This window comes from Mus musculus, chromosome 1, assembly GCF_000001635.26.
Source record: "Mus musculus strain C57BL/6J chromosome 1, GRCm38.p6 C57BL/6J".
In the NCBI taxonomy this organism is placed as follows: Eukaryota; Metazoa; Chordata; class Mammalia; order Rodentia; family Muridae; genus Mus; species Mus musculus.
In genome coordinates, this window is record NC_000067.6 from 180211272 (window position 1) to 180222398 (window position 11127).

Below are 11127 nucleotides of genomic sequence, written 5' to 3' on the forward strand. Positions count from 1 at the left end.
TAGGGCTGTGCTGGCCCCTTCCAAGGAGCACAGGGGTCTAGACAACAACTCTAGGTTGGATATTAGATGCCTCCAAGTTCTTTATGCCTTCCTGTGAAGATGATTTCATAGGCTGATTCCCATCAAGAAGCAGGTTTGCCAGCTCTCATCTTCCCAGCTATCCCCCCATCCCTTCCCTCTTAAGTGTCTCCACATACAGAGTCTTCTTGCTCCATTCTGTAGATCCAACTATTCTGCCAAACTCAACTATTCAGATTCAACCAGATTCAACCAGATTCTCCCAGTGTTTTCTACTAAATTCTTCCCAAATGACAATCCCACATCTGAGAGAACCAGAAACAATGGAGAGAAGCAGCCCTTGGATTCAGTTCTCCCAGCCAAAGCCATCTGTTTGAAATGAAAACGGGGGAGTCACATGATTTGGGAGCCTGGAATGCTCTGACTCTACACCAAGAATTGGGAAGGAAAGGGAATTTCGGGATACCTGGAGAAGCAGGATGAAAATCAAAGGAAATATGGCTCACACAGAACCAAGTGAGGTTCTAAATTACAAATTATCCCTCTTTGGAATTGGAGAGAAATACGTCTATAATCAAATCCAAAAGCAAGTAGCCTCCTAGTCCTTTTTGTTCCTATAAGGAAAGGTCCAAAGACACATTTCATAAAGGAGGGTGTTTATTAACTCAGTCTTTGAGTCTAAGAGGTCAAGACTGAACGGCCTATTAATTGAGTCTCCAGTGATGACCTCATGGTGAGTGGCGTCACAATGACACCCACATGCAACGCAAAGTAGGAAGTCAGTGGATGCAGGAGCAGGCAGGGTCCTTTTATAGCAACTCATTCTTGGAAGGACAGATGTATCCCTTGAGATGAGTACTAATCTTTTCTGAAGACAGGGCCATCAGTGACCCACTTACTTGCCACAAGGCTCTGTCTCTTAATGATCTCATTGCCTCTCCACATCACCATCCAGCTTCCGGGACGAGCTTCTGGAACAAAGCCTTCTCAGGGAAGAATCCCATCACAGCCACAGCCATGAGTGTTCTTCTAGCTGACAGAGGCTCTGGTGGCTTCACCTTGTGACTTCCAAGGGTGACATGGGCACAGGGTTCAATGGCCAAACCTGGTAGCAGTGTCCACCTCATGTGCCATTGCTTCACCAGCTGAGATGCAATTACACAGCCACACCAAGTCAGGAAGTGCCAACTCTCTGTGAACCCAGATAATGGAAAAATACATTAATTTGTGCAGTAGCTGACAGGCTCCTGCAGACCCCTTAGGTTTTCCTTAATGCTGTGTTTTATAAAAAGATGAAGGCAAGAAGAAATATGTTTTGGTAGAGGTGCAGTCAGGTGTGGGGAAAGGGGTGCCTCCATGGGCCCATGCTGAGGCACCCCTTCCCTGTGAGGGACCAGTATAGAATAGAGTTTATTCAGGACATGGGGAGGGGAGTTGAGAGGGTAGTAGAGACAGAGAAAGGTGGGGGAGGGGCGAGGATAGAGGCCTGCCATGAGCACAGGAAGGGGGGGGGGGGGAGGATGGGGAGAGAGGGGAAGGGGCAAGAGGACAGAGCAGGGAGCAATAAGGAGGAGGGGGAGAGGAGAGGGCAAATAGCCCTTTCATAGTGAGTCAGGCACACCTGGCTGTTGCCAGGTAACTGTGGAGCGGAGCCTAGACAAAATGCTAACATTTAATAAGGAGAAGGAAACAATAACCAGGAGAGAAAGTTAAGGGACAGTTTGGGTTCTGAAGAGACCATAAGAAAGCAAAGCACCTTGTTGTTCCAGAATGTCTCCGTCTTCTGACCTGGGTATCCAAGGGTACTGAGCGGGGTCATAGGAAGTTAATTTTTATCTTTAGGAAACACTGTTAAAGCAGAAATGTTGTGGGAAGGCTGGAGAGGCCCACACTGTCAACTTGCTTGTCAAAAAGACTACAAGAACTGAATCTAAAAGGCATGCACAGGTGAACTAGACATTAGCATGGTAGCCGGCTAAAGAGATGATCAAACAAATGGACTTGAATATCCGGAAGGGTGGAAACTAACCGCTAAGAGCCAGTTTGTCATCCAGACCAGGTTAGCTTTAACAATGTCCATATTCTTAAGAAGTGTATCCCAAGCAATCATTTAAAACATTGTAGAGGATACAGATCCTTGTGCACACAAGCCAGCACTAGGGAAAGCAAGAAAGTGAAACACGCAGGCTTATCTCTTCAAAGAATGGAGACCTTTGCCTGTCTCCACTCAGAATGCTAGCAAGGGCTGCAGGGGGCTGGCGAGATGGCTCAGCGGTTAAGAGCATCGACTCTTCTTCCAGAGGTCCTGAGTTCAATTCCCAGCAACCACATGGTGACTCACAACCGTCTGTAATGGGATTCGATGCTCTCTTCTAGTGTGTGTCTAAAGACAGCTACAGTGCACTCATATACATAAAATAAACAAAATAAGTGTTTAAGAAAAAAGGAACGGCTGCAGTTTACAACCTGATGATCTTTTGTTACCTTAGGGCCAGGCTTCACCCGAATCCCCCAACGGATGGATGAAGAAAACATGCATACAATGTAATGCCCTAAAGAGTAGCCTTAATAATAAGGGGATCTTTTAATCTGCTGTAACATAGCTGAACCTGGAAGGCATGGCGTTAAGTGAGCCAGGCACAGAAAGACAAACACCAGATGATCTTGCCTATGTGCAGAATCTAAGCAGGCTGCCTTTTGCCATGTGATCCTCACAACTTCATATTATTATTATTATTGCCTCTGGCAGTGAAGGAAATGGAGAACTTAAGCACCTCCAAAGTTTACACATGGTAGAAGCAGGACCAAACCAAACCTTGCCTTGATCTTCGAAACCCAGATTTTCTTAGTTATCAAACCTATGGTAACAAGGACTACTGATATTTATGTATCATTGGGGAAACTAACCTGACATTGAATACCTAGCAGGGAGGGAGAAATATGTCAAGGCTGGGGTTACAGTAATGGAGGAAGAGCAGGGACCAGAAAATGGGCAGTGTGGGACCTAGACCCTTACCTTGTGACTTTACTTCCTACTGGCCCACATTTGATCACATTAGGTTACTTTAAGGCTGTTTGGAGAAGTCTCTAAGGGGAGCCAAGGGGCTGCATTAAGTAGCCTCAAAGCCTTGCTTTCCATTGCTAGAGTCCCCGTAACCTGCTATGATGCCAACATGAAGCCCTGGTTATGGGTAAAATTTCACCTGTGCCCCCAACGTTCGCCCAAGCCAGGGTAAAGACATGGGTAACATGGGCGCACTCCCTCTCCCCTCCCCACTTCGCTGCACCTGTGTGTTAAAGGTGTGGCTTCCAGCCTGTGGAGACATTGGACCCTTTAGGCGGTTCCTAGAGGAGGGGCATTAGGTCCCTGGAAGTAAGTCTTGAACAGATGGGTGCCTTACCTCTCTATTTCCTGACAGCCATGAGTTGAATTGGGTTCTCCTATCCATACCCATTCCTCCCATGATGCACTGTGTTGTCACAGGCGTCAGAGCAACAAAGCCAGCAACCATGGGCCAAAGCATCTGAAACCACAATCCCAAATACACCTTTTGGCTACACAGAGTTACTCACAGAGGTGGAGAGCATGCTAAGGCAGCTTTTGATGACTGTGTTGTTAAACACTGGTTGGTTCCAGACCACTCCCACAAGAACCAATACTTCCAGGTTAAACTGAGACTGGAAAGGGGCGCTATGAGCCGCTGTGTCCCGTGGAACTAATGTGTGTTCACCAAATATCCCCAGCAAAGTGGTCAGGCTCATGCCTGGGCCTCGATAACATCCTGATGCTTTCTCCAAGGAGATGGGTGTGAAAACAGAGCTAAATCCCCCACAGAGCGAGAACCTAGACTATGACTTTGTCCAGGACTGAGCCAGATCCTGGAAGAAGCTAGAGGCAGCAGACTGTATGGACCTCCTGGGGTGAAGACCTAAGAGGCTCACAGCAGGATCTGCTGCCCTCCTGTGGCGCGCTGAAGAATAGCATGGCTTCCAGGTCACCAGAGCACAGCAGCCTTCTTAGGGGGTGGGGTGTGTGTACACACCTGCTCAGTCTTTCTGAAACATACTGGCCTCAGGGCCTCTCACACAGGTAGAAGTTCTTCAGGGCTCTAAAACCCATTTTGTGTGTTAATTCTATCCTAGTAGAAATGGCAGGTCAGAATTTTAAAAAGTTATGGACTGATTCCTTTAAACAAATAAGCACCGTATTAACATAAACAACGATTTTATCAAAATAGTTCTGGAAAAAAACTTGAATGAAAAGATTGACACGTAGTTACACTTGTGCAACTTTTCAAAGATTCATTTTTTTGTTACTTTGTTATGTGTGTACCGTGTATGCAAGTGCCCAAGAAGTCCAGAAGACAGTGGCAGCTCTCCGGAAGGAAGCCAGGGATACAGGTGGTTGTGAGCTGCCATGTAGGTGCTGGAACCAAACCCAGGTCCTCTGGGAGAGAAGCATGCACTCTTGTTTCCCCTGCACACATGTCTGTGCACTGTGTACATGCCCTGTGTCCAAAGAGGCCAAAGGAGAGAGCTAGACGGCTTGGATCTGGAGTGATTGATGGTTGCGACCCATGGTTTATGCGCTCAGAATCAAACCTGAGCCCTCAGGAAGAGCAGAGCCCCTAACCAGTGAGTGAGTCATCTCTCCAACCCCTTTTGCAGTTTTTCTACGGTTCTTCTTAATATTACATCATGTGTGTATGCACATGTGCGTGTGCATATATATACATGCCATGGCACATGTGTAAAGGTCAGAGGGCAACATATATGAGCCAGTTTTCTGTTTCCATTGTCAGGAATTCAGGGATCAAACTCAGGTCACCAGGCTTGGCAGCAAGCACCTTTACATTTACACACGGCGCCATCTCGCTGGTCCGATATAATTATCTTTTTTATAGACCAGAATAGAGTTACAGAAGCCAGCTCTATTCTCTTCATAATTCAATCCTTCATGCTGCCCTGCAGCGCATGGCTTCTGGGAAACCTGTGCACACCGGTGTGAGAAGAAGAATGAGAACCCAACGTTAGATAACGTTATTAAGGCATCATCTTGCCTTCCAGGCTCCGAGGACCACAGTTTGAAAGCCACTGCTGTCAAGTTTAAACTTGGCGTTGAGCGGACTCTGGTTTTCTCTGTCAGGGCATCAATTCCTCAGCCAATAATAAACCTGAAGAGGAGGGACCCTGGCCAGGGAGGCTGCCCAGACCTCTGAGGAGCAGAGCTCACCTAGATGGGGGGGGGAGGGGGGAAGAAGCATCATGCCCCTGCCTCCCTGTCTCCCAGCTCACCCTGTCACACAGAGCCTGCCTCCCTGTCTCCCAGCTCACCCTGTCACACAGAGCCTGCCTCCCTGCCTCCCTGTCTCCCAGCTCACCCTGTCACACAGAGGCTGGGCAGTACCCAGGTGGCCTGACTCCAAGGGGAAGCTTCCAGCACGAAGAGGAGAGCCTCCTGATTGATTAACGGACTTTAGATGTAGGACAGAAAGAACTGGGGAGCTGGGTAAGAGCCAGCATGGTGGCATAGGCATATAACCTCAGCATTTTGGAGGTGGAGGCAGAACGATCTGGAGATTAAAGTCATTCTAGGGTATAAATTTGAGGTCAGCCAGGGTGGTAGGACACCCTGCCCCAGCTCTCCCCCTATCCAACTCCCCCTCACCCAACCCTCTGTCAAAAGAGAAGAACTAGGTAAGATACATGTTGACACAGTATTGTCCCCAGCAGGGACAGGAGTTTGAACTCTCCAGGCTGGTGCTGGGGGGAGGAAGGCAAAGTGAGGTGCAGGTTCCAGATCTCTAGGACTTTGAATCCATAGCTCTCTCTCCCTAAGCTTCTAATAGGCCAGGAGAGTCTCAGGCAATAGATGGGACCTGCCTGTCCTGCCTGGGACCGTGGGGATTACAGGCTACAGAGATCCTTGTCTGACACGTACTTTGGTTGAGTCAGTTTGACAAAGCAAAAGCTGGGAAGCTGACACATGAAGCAAAGAGTTTCAAAGAAACTCCCTTCCCGGGGGCCTGGCATTTTCTTCCTAATCTATATAAACCATAAAATTAATTTTCCAAATCCGCATTAGTCTAATGTATGGATCCACATGAACTCTATATAGTATTACCTTATTGTAATGCCTTTTAAGATTGAATTCTAACATAGCTAAAGCCTTTTCCAGTGTTCTAAAATTCCAGATAGCAGCAAGGAGCTTAACCCATTCAGTAACTAATTAAGCACTACAATAAAACAATAAAGCACTAGCCATTAACTCAGCTGTCTGCAGAAAGAGACTAAAAGTCTCACTGAGATAGAAATATTTACTACAAACTACATTCCACACCAGAGCAAGTTGATATACTATCCTGATAATGGAAATTTTCCAAACTAGATAAGAATTAACAAGGCCTAGAGAATTTCAGGGTCAGTGACATTACATTACTCTTAAGGCCTGTCAAGAGTTAACAACCCCCTGATGCTATTAACCCTAAAGTGTGAAATTCTTGCCTGGCATTAGGCTGATCCTAGGCAGGGCTTGTTATCCCTAATGTAAACATTTAATTAGTCCTTGCAAATTCCTTTCTGCTGTAACTGGTGAATTTTAGTGTATCTTGTCTTTTTGTGATTTGTATCTTCTGATAATTCATTGTAATATAAGTCTGAAGCTCGACCAGAATATTACATTCAGATCCAACACCACTCTTGTGTGTTCGTCTGTTTGTCACCCCATCCCACTCTTTGCCCATCTGCTTAAGAGATCCCATTCCACGCAGACACAGGGACCCAGAGGGTCTGCGGCACTTGTCAGCCCTCCAGCAGGGGCTCAAGAACAGAAATGGCCACAGGAGAAGGACCCCAGAGTCCCATGAGACTCCTGTAACCCTTCCTGCATCCATAGAGAGGTCCTACAGTCAGATAAAAGGGATGTGGTATGGATCCTGAGACCAGAGATGATCCTAAGTCACCACTAAAGTAGACAGACAGTGGACAATTTAGGAAAGATCTCAAGAAACCAGTACAGTTGGCAGCAGCAGTGAAAAGATAAAATACTTCAGAATAAACCTACCCCAAGTCAGAATAAACCTACCCCAAGAGGGGAATCGCTTGCTGAAAACCACAGAAGATTGCCAGGAGAAATTAAAGAAGGCATGAATAAATGAAAAGGCTTTCTGTGGTCATGGATGGAATGACTTAATCGTGTTTTTAAAAAACCACACCAGCCAAACTGGCCTACACAGAAGTCCAGTTCACTCCCTGTCCTGCTAGGGTCTCTATTGCTGTGATGCAACGCCATGACCAAAGCAACTTGTGAGGAAAGGGTTTCTTCAGCCCACAGGTCCACAGCACTGTTCATCATCCAGAGGAAGCCAGGGCAGGAACTCAAGCAGGGCAGGAACCTGGAGGTGGAGCTGACGCCGAGGCCATGAAGGGGTGATGCTTACAGGCTTGCTCAACCTGCTTTCCTAAGGCACCCAGGACCACCAGCCTGGGCAGCCCCGCCCACAATGCCTGGACCCGCCCCCATCAATCACTAAGACTTACAGCTGGATCTTGTGGCGGCATTTTCTCCATCAAGCATTTCTCCTTCCAGATGACTCTAGCTTGCGACAAACTGACAGGACAAACCAGCACAATAACGGAATCATCTCCATAAGAGGTCTCTATTCACTCAACGAAGAAAGGCAGCTTCTTCAACAAACGGTGCGAGAAGAAAACCTGATTTCTTGTTTGCTAAAGAATGCAGTGGAACCTCAACTTTACTCCACATAGAAAATTATACCTTAATGGATTAAAGATCAAAAAAACAGCATCCCAAACCATAAAACCCCCAGACAAAAACAACTGAAAAGCTTCATGACATTAGATTAGGCCACAATTTCCCGGAGCTAAAATCCCAGGAAAGAAAAGAAAAGTAGACAGACACAAACTCAACAAACGTAGGGACTTCTGTCGGAGGAGACAGGCAAACTGTCAGTCCATAGAAAGGGAGAAAATATTTGTAACCTACGTGTCTAAAGGGATTACTATCTCACACACATAAAGGAGATCTCTAGCTCATTAACAAACTAGCTGGGTCTAAAAGGACTCCACGGGGCTGGAGAGATGGCTCATCAGTTGAGAGCACTCACTGCTCTTCTAGAGGTCCTGAGTTCAAATCCCAGCAACCACAGAGTGTCTCACAACCATCCGTAAAAGAATCTGATGCCCTCTTCTGATGTGTCTGAAGACAGCTACGGTGTGCTCATATAAAATTAATTTTAATTTTTTTTTAAAAAAAGGAGCCAAGGGAAAAGGGCAAAAATGGTGTAATAGGACTCTCTAGCGACATGCCTCTACATTGAAACATCAACTTGAAGAACTACACACACACACACACACACACACACACACACACAAAGAGCTTTCCTGTGCTAAGAAAACCAGCTGTCAAAAGTCCCATGACTCTGCATTCACTTTGCATTTTGCTCTAATGCTACTGTGTTTGCAGGGGTGTGATCAGCAAAAGACACCCTGCTTGGCCTTGTGATATGTGGATATGGGGGCGGGGAGGGGAGGGAGGGGAAAGGGAGAGTAGGGGGGGGGAGGGGGAGAGAGTGAGCGAGTGAGCAGGTGCCCACAGAGGTCAGAAGTAGGAGTCAGGTCCCTGGAAATGGAGTGGCTGGGAACCAAGCTCTGACCCTCAGCAAGCATCCTTGACCTCTGAACCCTCACTTGTGGTTCTTGTCATCCCCAAAACAATGCAGAGAGGGCCATGAGGGGACACAGGAACATGGAGAGGCACTTTCAAGAGAAAGCCTGCTTGCAGAGACATTTAGGAGCAGAAAGACCTCTCTCTCTCTTCATGAGCGTTCTTGGATCATGAACTGTGCTTGAGGCAGTGGGATCTTCTCCTTTTTTCCTTCCCAGAGAGTTTTCAGTGACACAAACCAGAACTCTCTCATCTGGAGGGAAAGCTGCGCTGAAAAAGCTGCAGGATTCTGAGCTGCCCAGAACTAGGTCCCCAATGCTTTGCCTCTGCTTGTGGTATCTCCCAGGGATTCACAGCAAAGCTATTCTGGAGAGAGTAAACCAGGAATCCCTGGAAGTTCACAACACTTAGGACTGCACCAAGCTGTCTTAGTCAGGGTTTCTATTCCTACACAGACATCATGACCAAGAAGCAAGTTGGGGAGGAAAGGGTTTATTCAGCTTACACTTCCACTCTGCTGTTCATCACCAAAGGAAGTCAGGACTGGAACTCAAGCAGGTCAGGAAGCAGGAGCTGATGCAGAGGCCATGGAGGGATGTTACCTACTGGCTTGCTTCCCCTGGCTTGCTCAGCTTGCTCCCTTATAGAACCCAAAACTACCAGCCCAGGAATGGCACCATCCACAATGGGCCCTGCCACCCCTGATCACCAACTGAGAAAATGCCTTACAGCTGGACCTCATAGAGACATTTCCTCAAGGGAGGCTCCTTTCTCTGTGATAACTCCAGCTTGTGTCAAGTGGACACACAAACCAGCCAGTGCACAGTTGTAGAGTCTCACAGCCTAGACATGTTTCACCTGGCGCTTTCTGCATCCGGGTGACAACTTGAGAAGTGACCATGTCATGCCTTTCTCAACAGTAAGGGAAGAAGGAACTGGCCAGGGCTGAGTCGCCTTTAGCCCTGGCTACTGTGCCACAGAACTTTACTCTGAAACCTCTGGCTGACCCAAAGGCCACTGACACCACCTTAGCTGCCAACTCGATGGCCAAATGCTACCCTGTGAAGCTCCACTTTATGGCCTCTGAAGGCAGCTGGTCCATGCGGCACCCGCAGTCCTACAGTCTGTAACCCCTTCCTCGGGGATACCTCCTCCCTCCATGATGGAGGCCGGGTTCTCCAGTCCTCACCCCCTTATATGGCTCTACCACCTCAAGCCCCAGGGAACAGCGCTGTTCTGTGCTGAAGCGTTTCCGAGGTCATTGCCTGTGTGCCTCTGTCCCCTGTACTACGTGACACAGAACTGTCCTTGCAGTGCTACGTCATGCCCAACAATGAGTTCATAACGTCACCCCAGCAAGGTGATTTGAATATGACCATTCAGAACTGCAGGCCCTAAGTCGGAAGCGTGATCGTGTGCCGGGGAGAAATGGAGAAAGGGACTTGAGTAGATGTTCATCTAAAGAAGACACAAACAACCTAAAAGCATGAAAAAAGATGCTTGAGTCCAAAGCAATCAGTCACCACGAGACCCCTCATACCCATCAGGATGGCCACTGTCAACCAAACCCTCTGACAAGTGTTATCCAGGATGCAGAGAAATCAGAAACCGCAGAAATATGAGTGAGGATGTAAAGGGAGCCAGTCAGTATGAGAACCGCACCTCCCCCACCCCCACAGGGTCAGAAGCTGGAATACTGTATGAGCAGCAATTAAATTGCTGAGGGTGGGGGCCTCACAGACCTGCTCACGCTGGCCATATGGCTCAGTGGGCTAAAGAGCCAGCTGGAACAGCTATGGTGGAAGAGAAGAACTGGCTTCCATGGTTGTCCTGTGATGGCCATACATGTACCGTGGTATGTGAAGTCTTGCCATACAATAAATAACAGAAAAAATGCAAAACAAAACACAAGTCACAACACCCAAGAGGTAGATGCAACCCAAATGTCCACCATTGCGGGGGGGGGGGGGGGTCAGCTAAATAAAGACCACATTTATGCCCTCCCGCACAGTGGAACACTACTCAGCCTTTTACAGAGGGAGGAAAGCTCTTTACTTTCTGCAACACAGATTGAAACCTGAGGACACTGTGCTAATTGAAATAAGCAGACACAAAACAACCAATACTGCATGAATCAGCTCATAGGAAGGATCTAGTGTGGTCAAACAACAGCTAATAGGTTAGCTGGGAGCCCCAGAGATGGGGCAGTGGGGGGGGGGGTGTTTAATGAGTACCGAGTTTCAGTTTTGCAAGATGGGAAAGTTTCAGGGCTCTGTTTCACAACATCACAAATGTGACCAGCTCTGCTGATCTGCACACCAAAAACTTGTGAAGATGACACATTATGTGTGTTTTAAACACACATGCACACACACACCACACACATATACCACACCATACATACACACCACACCCACACTCAC

At 47.6% G+C, this 11127-nt stretch overlaps 1 long non-coding RNA gene across 2 annotated transcripts; it reads right to left on the reverse strand.

Moving 5' to 3' along the window:
• Positions 1-653: 653 nt before the first annotated feature.
• On the reverse strand, positions 654-11127 carry Gm37336. 2 transcript variants are annotated; one of them, XR_865771.1, is made up of 2 exons: positions 10447-11127; positions 654-1210 (listed from the first exon to the last, which is right to left on the reverse strand). It is a non-coding gene; the product is annotated as a predicted gene, 37336 (long non-coding RNA). The 2 variants fall into 2 exon arrangements; XR_865768.1 differs by lacking the exon at positions 10447-11127 and adding an exon at positions 1775-2321.